We start from the raw sequence: 9,566 nt of genomic DNA on the forward strand, positions 1-9,566 counted from the left end.
CAATGGATATTGCAACATATGAAACATATATAAATGTACAACATATCATGAAATAGTAGGGAAGTTAACTTTGCTGCAACTATTTCATTCAGTGTAATATTATGATTAAAAATTGATCCAATGCATACTTAACGCCATCTCCACCTCCTTGGATGACATGTTAAATGTGGTGCAAATAGATTATGAAATATTTGACCAATAATGTTGAGGCTATTAAATATAAATGACATGAAAAGGGTATTAGTTTGGCTTGTTCTACCTTATTGTGGCTAGTGGATGTTTTTCTTTTCTTTTGGTGAGTAAATTTTTATGGATGCTGATCGCTGATTCGCCCTAGACCTATGACATTTGTGGTCACCGATATCGGAAATCGTTGATCACAAGTTTTCTTTGTCCTCCCCTACTTTCTACTTTTAAAAAATCCGATTGTGATTTTTGATGAGCCTTACCCTTGGTCTTTTTCTCTTTGTTTTCTATCTTTCAAAGGGCAACTTCAATTTGCTCTAACTTCTGATCCATAAGTCTATTTTTGGACTTCCACGTACCATTGGAAAGATTATTCTGAAAACTATCCAATGGAGAGGATCTCATTTATCTTTGAGAGCTTTTATGGCTTGCGATATGGCTTCAAAATTTACTGCTATTTTCTCTTTGAGAAACTGAAAACACATTTTATAGTGAGTGACACCAAGTGGGATGGTTATAGCTTGTTTCACTCTCAGAGTAAATATCTTATGATCTATTTTTTTTATCATCTAACTGAAGTTGTACACTTTTAGCCATTTGGTTTGACTTAGTTACCGGAGAATCCATAGTAAAAACCATTTTTCATCAACGATTCAAATCCCAACCGGGATCCATCATCAGGACTTCTTGAATGCTTGATAGTAGAAGAGCTTAATTGAGAGATTAAATAGTAATGAGGAGAGTAGAATTTGGTTTTGGGATGAGATGAATGCAAGTCTTGTTTCAATAATATTAATTTTTGATTAATTATTGATGAGTCAATTAATTGATTTTTAAATTATTATTATAATTAAGTTTAATTAATTATTTTTATATTATTAATAATAAATTAATTTTAATTTTAATATAATAATCTTTATTATAAATATTTAGTGATTATTATACTAATACTACATATAAGTATTTAATTTTTAATTTCTAATATATGTTAGTATAATATTAATTATAAAATAGTATGTGAAATATTTATTATTAATATATATTGGTATTTAATGAATAGTAATATTAGTGTATTGTATATTAAAATTACTTAAATTAATAATTATTATATTAGAATTAATTAATATTAAAAATATTAAAAATCATGATAATTAACAATTAATTAATAATAATAATGGATAATTCATGTCAAGAGCTAATAATTAATATTAATAATTAAAATAGTAATCATAATAATTAATAATTAATAAATAATAGTTAATTAATAATTCATCTCAAGTGTTTTATTTTTATAAATAAAAAGCTTAACTAATTAATATATTTATTATTATGAATAGTTTAACTAATTCATAGATTTATTAATAGCTTTTAATCAATACATCATTTGGTTATTATTTTTATTAACAAACATGATCAACCATTTCTTGATCTAGGCTTATGGAAAGTCGGCCAAATTGTTGAAGTCATCCCATAATGATACTATGATAACATGCAATTCTTATTTTAAGACATATTTAGGGATCAACATGGAGTCCATAGTCATTCAGGGGCCTTTGAGACCATCAAAAATATTAATGGCTTAGAAGAAACTAGTGCTTTTATGGTCATTAATGCTTGAACATTCAACAAGACCATACATGAACATTTACTTCTAGTAGACCAACCTGATTTGATTTGTTTAATCCTCTTTGGAGTAGGAAAGCCTTGGTGATGTCTTTGGATTTCATTTAGAGAGTTGATTTTATTTACAAACGTATTCAAATCATTTTTAGCTTTTTTATTTTATCATTTTCAAGGTCCCTTTGTAACTATTCAGAAAATGATTTAATTCTCTAACATAAATTTCTCAAATGGAGAGAAATTTTGCATGCTTCTTCTATAATTTAAAGTCACTTTTTAATGTTCATAGTGACATATGTTTTGGCTCCTGTTAACAAATGTGTTTCCTTTCTAATCTTCTAGGGTGCGCTAGGTGTAATTGCTACTTTGGGTGCTTGAACAGAAAATAGAGTCATGAACATAAGTGTTAAATTAAGAGCTTCTTCAAGCTCATGTACTTTTCTTCAATCTCAAATTTTTAGCTTCTTGCTCTATTACTGAATGTGCAACAACATGTAATGCCTAATTAATCTTATCATGAAAATATTACTAGGGTTCAAATCACCTTAAAATATTGACTTATAATTATCAAGAAATATTGGTACATACCTACATTGGTGAAACTGTAAATTTAGTACTGATATAAATTTTGTTATTATTCTCAATTTACCTCCCCAATTTTTTAAATTTTGAGAAGACATAGTCCTTTCCAATTAATTACCAATTTATATATTCATCTCTCATCCCCAAAATGTCCTCTCAGATTTACTTGGGAGAAGACATGGTCCTCTCCAATTAATTACCAATTTATATATTCATCTCTCATCTCCAAAATGTCCTCTCAGATTTACTTGGGAGAAGACATGGTCCTCTCCAATTAATTACCAATTTATATATTGATCTCTCATCTCCAAAATTTCCTCTCATATTTACTTGGGAGAAGACATGGTCCTCTCCAATTAATTACCAATTTATATATTCATCTCTCATCTCCAAAATATTTACTTGGGAGAAGACATGGTCCTCTCCAATTAATTACCCAATTTTATATTCATATCACATCCCCAAATGTCCTCTCATGTTTACTTGGGAGAAGAGAAGTCAAATGTAAGGATGAGGGAGTAGTTATGACATTAATGAGAGGTGGTTGAGGTGGAGAGGAGAAGGGGGAGCATAAAAGGGGAAGGATGAGGGAAGGAGGGGGGATCCTTGGCTTGATTTTGGTATTGGTTTGGTTGTGGTTTTGGAGGATTTGTTTTGAGAGTAAGGTGGGGAAGAGAGAAGGAAAAGGAGAGTATTTTTTATCATGGACAAACTACATCTTGTTGGACTTGGGCTCGGAGGGCTAGGGAACCTGTGGAGGTTTCCTGGGATAAGAATTACTCCCTAGTTGGTTGGGAGGTAAATCCAGTCGGTAGTCAAGAAGAGCATCCCAGCCGGATCAAGAGCTCAGGGGCATCTCATCCAGGCTATCGGAACATATATTTCTCTATTTATAGATTACTCATGTAAGTGATTGAAATGTAATGCCCACTATTTAATTGTAGGAAATAAATTTTAATGGAAAAATATTATCGATTAAATGTTTAGTTAGAAATGATCTATTTCCCATTTTATTGTATTTGAAATTAGAGAATTTAGTTATGTTAGAGGACCCTAGGATGGAATCCTCACACGTGGTATCAGAGCCCAGATTCAAAACCTGGACCCAAAACCCACTAAACCCAAATTTCCGCTATAAGAGCTTGTAACCCTCATAATTACTTGTAATCCTAATATATATATATATATCTATATATATATATATATAGATATATATATATATATATATATATATATATATATATATATATATATATATATATATATATATTAGATTGAATATGACATACAGAGGCCAAGCTATGTACAGTGTTGTGATAGATATTGCGGAGGGAGCTGTTGGACTGGCAATATTGTATCGATGCTAGCTTGTTTCCACCCTCTTCCAAATAATTGGTTTCGTATCAGCTGGAAAGGAAATTGGCATATAGATGCTTGCTTGGGTTGCTTGATGTTCCCCTTGGTGAACATGTTATCACAAATTAATCTAGATTTGTTGCCCTTTCCATCTCCAATTACAACCTCCCATGGAGAGAAGTCAATAATGGATCAAGATCCAGTTGCCATGCTTCTTTATGCCATAGTTGTCTAAATTTGTGCACCTATATGGGAAGAGGTGATATTTCAGGGATTCATGTATAGACCATGCCCTTCACTCTTTTACATGTCTATCCCTAGCTTCAATTCCAAGCTTGATCTTCCTACATACCTCTGCTTTTGCTAGTAATCCATCTTTTCATGCTTTCCTAAGAGCATCAGTAACAAGCTTATATGTATAAGATCTTGGAACAGAGTCCTTAACAACCATTTCTATCAATACCTTACTACCTTCTTCCAACCAGTCCTCCTTCGCATAATGCATGACCAATTGGTGTATAAGAACTGCAAGTGGGAGATATGTTATTCTCCTCCATCTTATTCAGCATCTCCATAGCTTTATCTACTTCATTCACAGTGCTATAATATTTGATGAAGGAATTATAAGTAACCTTGTTAGGAGCACAACCATCCTGATGGATCTGTCGGAAGATCTCCAGGGCCCTATCGATTTTGCAATTCTTACAAAGGCCATCAATCAAGCAATTGTAAGTAACAACGTCCGACATAAAACCATCGTAACACATCTCTTTAAACAACCGATTTTCTTCCTGTAATCTCTTATTAACCGCCTTCTGAATACTTGTATGCATACTGTGTTTGCAATAACAGGTGATCAGAATAGTTTAGGTGAAAACATCCAGAGGGCATCTAGAGCCCGACATTTTCATCTGATAAAATAGAAATCTCGCTTTGTTGAAATTCCCCACCTTACTCTCACTTTCTTCATTCCTTCCTATTTTTCACCTTGATCCACATGTCAAGATGTGGATACTCAAATGCAGTGGAAACGGTTTTACCTCAAATTCACAACGAATTCAATCAAAACAGCCAAAATATGACCACTCAAATGCATGGAACGACGGGTTTTCTATTCAATGCACAAACCTATATCGAACAGGCAAAATGTGAGTAACCCAATGCCTTAGAGAATACAGTTTTAACTTCAGTTCAGGGACCAGTTCAAACAAACCAGGTAATTAATTCGAGCAAGACCACAATTTAATGATGCATGCTTGAACGCAGTTACAATGTGGTGACAGAGATGCTAATGATATTGTAGGTGATCGAATCTGGTTTGCAATGGAATTGTTTCATTCGATAAAAGCAAGCCAATGCCTCCTTCACTAGACCTTGTTCACCCAGGACTTTTATGACAAAGGTCACAATTTTTGTTCTTACAAGACCACTTTCTTTTCTTGCCATTTCATGGAGGAACCTCCATAACATTTTCAGTAGGATTGCCCTCGCCAGAGTCCATGCCATCTCCTGGCAAGTAAGCTAAACATGCGCAAACCCATCTTGTTTTCCAGCCCATGAATAGAATCTCAATGCTTTACCCACACCCTGTTTAACTGACAAAGGATTTCTAAGACCTCAGGATCCTCGTATAGATTGATCTTGTTGGGCCTCTTTCCAAAGGCATCTCTCTACAATGGGGAACCTTTGCTGGAATCCTTCTGCGTAATCTCTTTGAGAAACTTCTTTGAAGGGTTCTGAGTACTTCGCAGACAATATCATTGGTCAATGTTTTGAGGCCAAGCCCATCGAAACCCACTTCTATATCATCTGTCTGAATAATAATTTCCACGATTTTGGCAACATTGCATGAAAAAAATAACGCATTCTGAAATGCGTCCGTGCGAACATATTTGGGTAACATTTGGAGCTGTTGAATTTTCCAATTCTTGGCAAGTGGATATAGAAAATGTATGAAATGCAAAGAGAAGTAGTCGCGTTTCTATGAACAAATTAGGAGGGGATGTGTTTATATATTTGGATCGTGGTAGGAGCAAATGATTCAATTTGAAAGAATACAGAGGTTGGGCGCGTGTTCTCAAAATCAAATGCCAGAACATTGTAATAGTTTACCTCGCCTTCAGAGTTTTCTCCTGCTATAATGCGTCATTTTCTGCGGAGACATTGTAGAAGCTGGTAAAACCTTCTAACATCATGCTCAATTCCCAACTGATGCTCGAAACTCTATGCCAACGAGATTTAAACTCAGGGTTTTGCAACTTTCCAGCTTTCCTGTAGTAGTAGAAACCCTTTTGAAGGAAGTTGATACCGTCAATGAAGTTGAACTCCTTCTGGAGAGCATTGGCAAGAAGGAAGATGGTACGCTGCCATCTGGGATTGAGCTTTGTGCAGACAGAGGACTGGTTGTAGTTACCAGGCTGTTTGAAATGTATGGATTTCTGAGGTCCGATATTTATGATTTGATTCAGAAACATAAACCTTTACTAAAATGCTCTGAGTCTGAACTGGAAAAGACCCTAAAAACCCTCGAGGTTTATGGTCTAAGCAGAGAGACCTTGCCACTCTTTTTTCATTCCTACCCCTCTGTTTTGAACGTTGATTACTTGAATCAATGGCACCCTCTTTTTTTCTAGACTTCAGAAATACCCAAATAGAGAGGATATTATTGAGGCACTCTTAAATTATTGTGCAAAGTTCGGACTAGAACCTGTTGGTCCACTAAACTATGAAGAAAATGTGAAATTTCTGTTGGATCATAGAATTGGATCCTCTTACATAGGCATATGCTTGGAGAAGTGTCCCTTGTTATTCTTCTTGAATAAACACACTAATTTAGAAACAAAGGTTAAGGTTTTAAGGGATACAGGAGTTAAGAATGGGACCATATATCTTGTTTTGAGGAAGTACCTGAATTTTGTCACTTATAGAACATAATCTCTGGCTTCGAAAATCGAGTATCTCAAGAGCATTGGTCTGACAGGAGAGGACATAGATCAAGTCTACTCCACATTTCCTGCATTATTGGCTCATAGCATCAAAGACAAGTTGAAACCATTGGTTAATGAGTTGGAGAGCTCGGGCTTCACTGGTCATCATCTTGTAAAAAAAATTATGCACAATCCTTATGTATTTTTGATGAAGGTGGGTGGGTAGCTGTCAAGGTGTGTTTCATTGCTGAATAACTTGAAATGTAGAAAACCCTTGCAAGACAAGATTTTGAGAGAGGGCATTATAACAGGAAGTAGACGAGTGAAATCATGCCTTGAATATCTCATTAAACAAGGACTGTCACATGGTGAAGCCTTCAAGTTGTTAGAAAAGGAACCATGCATTATTATGTATGAATTGCAACCTATAAAAGAGAAGGTTAATTTTCTGATTAGTGACATGGGGTTCCCTGTTAGGAACCTAGTAGAAGTCCTTGATTATTTGGGTGTAAATTTTCATAAGCAGGTACTTCCTCGCTACAAGGTGATTGCCAATCTGAGATCCAAAGGTGCTTTTGGTGTGGAAGTTACATTGAAAAACTATGATGAAACTTACACGCATACAATTTTATAATAAATATGTACGACCCTATCTAGACCGTGAAAAGATTTTTGGAAATTATGTCAAGGAAGAAGAAAAACAAAAAAGGAAGATAGCCTTAAACATATTGTCTTTCAGCATATTGGATGACTGTAATATTCTTTCTTGTTGGTGTTTTTGCTTGATTGATTGTTGTGGTTATAACACTAATTGGGATCTGCACTGACAACATTATAATTCAAGGGCAGTGCCTTAGTTCTTGAGCCTTATCAACTAAAGCCTGATCAGGTTATAAGCTAGCATACACTTTTGATTACCCTGTGCCGATCATTATGAAAGGGACCTTTGTAGTCAAAAGCATATGGCATTCCTTGGAAGCCATGAAACACAGTTTGATATCGAAAAGTGACTTCCTACAGTGAGGGCCTTCTTTCAATGTCCATAGATGGTTGCTATTCAGTTTCAAGATGACAAACTGCTAGCTAATATAACACGGTTCTCACCCAAAAACATTGAAAAATAAATAAATAAATAAATAAAATGATGATCAAATATTCAGAGACTTTGTATGACAATTCAGACAAGAGATTGGATGAGACTTGTAATAATGAAGCAAGAGAGCTGACTTGCTACATGCCACATTGATTGGATTTTCCCTTATAGTGTGGAGATATTTTCAAGAAGGTTGAGATGGGCATGAAGATCATATTAGTTTGCAAACATGAAAAAAATTGTGAGGTAGTTTAAGGTTGGCCTTAGGAAAATAAATCATTTGAAAGGCGAGGCAAACATGCAATGAGTAGGAATGACGATGACTAGTCATCATAATGTATAATTAATTGAGCAGTTCATGATGTCATGACTATAGAGGAAGGGGTTGTATGCCATGATATATTGAACAACTATATATTATGGTAGAGGGGACCTCAATTAAGAAAGTGCATCCTTTGTCCTTGTCCTTGTCCTCATTAGATCAAGATAAGAACAGATAGTGCTTTGAGGTGGTAATAATGGATCATCTTATCTTGAGTGAATAACACAAACATAATTAACATGATGTCTTCTAGTGGAGGTAGCACAAACTTGATTCCTTCTGATCATGTACGAAAGCAAATACATAGACGAAGGTTTTCACAACAGACATCTGGCAGTTTATGGAAGGGGGGCTATCAGATGCCAAGCTAGTGCAAATGTTCTCATGTCTGGCCTTCAAGGCCTCAACGTTGAAATGGTCAATGATGTGATACTAGCAGGAGTGGAATCAGTGACTTTGCATGACCAATCAAATGTTGAAAGGCAGGACTTGTATGCCAATTTTCTATTTTATTGAACCTGATATTGGCAAATACAAGGCAGTTGCTTGCTGTAATAAGTTGTAGAAATTAAATGTTGGTGTTGTAGTTTCAGTTTCTGCTAAATCTAAGATATGACATCAACACCTCTTTTGTTGCCAGGCAATTTTGTTGATGCCTAATTTCCTAGGAAATGATGGAACTTCCAAGTGGTAATGGATTCCATATTCCATGCAATTGCAGGGGACAATGTTCAAAGACATAGGTGTCGAGAAAGCAATTTAATACAAACGATGTCTATCATAATCATAAACCATCAATTTCTCTAATCAAATCCAATGTTTGGGACTGTTTGGCAGTATGTTTTGTGACTTTGGGACAGAGCTTAATGTGTTTGATGTGAATACTGTGGAAGCATAGATGGGAATCATTTCTTATGTTCTAACTACAATCCTACTCTTGTGTCATGTGTGGTTGATGATGAAAGGCTCCATTTCAAGGATGGTGATTTGTTGATTCTCTAAAGTTAAATTTATGAATGAATTCAGTGATGGGAAGCCAAGAAAGGCAGAGACTGGAAGACCATATTCTTTCCACGTCCATGAAGATACCACTAACTTTTGGATGCTATGAGATGGGTGGCATAATCACTTAGGCAAAGAAATCCAAGCTCTTAAAGTTTCATGCACTGAAGGAAGCACTTGAAGGTCCTAGCGAACTTCTTCTCAATGATTCTCCATGTTTGACTGCCCTCCCCTTGTACACTTGGTTGTCTGAACCCCAGATAAATTTGTTCATAAATTTGGGTGTTCCATTTTGCATCTTAGGAAGATGCCAATATGTCATTGATGTGGCAAAGCTTTTAAAATGATAGCTCGCTGGTTAAGATGGATGTTAATGTTGTTGACTATAATGTATTCGAATATTTTGCAAGTGGTTTCAGTGGAGTGTTGTATCCCATGGCAGCTATATTTGGTGGAACCATTGGGCAGGAGGTTGTAA

At 35.1% G+C, this 9,566-nt stretch overlaps 1 pseudogene; it reads right to left on the reverse strand.

Annotated features, from left to right (window-relative positions):
* Positions 1-4,123: 4,123 nt before the first annotated feature.
* Positions 4,124-5,647, reverse strand: LOC149246661 (pentatricopeptide repeat-containing protein At1g77405 pseudogene; annotated as a pseudogene).
* Between the last annotated feature and the right edge of the window lie 3,919 nt (positions 5,648-9,566).

The sequence above is a fragment of the Pinus tabuliformis genome, chromosome 7 (genome assembly GCF_031772625.1).
Source record: "Pinus tabuliformis cultivar Carrire ecotype Pingquan chromosome 7, CPIR1, whole genome shotgun sequence".
NCBI lineage: Eukaryota > Viridiplantae > Streptophyta > Pinopsida > Pinales > Pinaceae > Pinus > Pinus tabuliformis.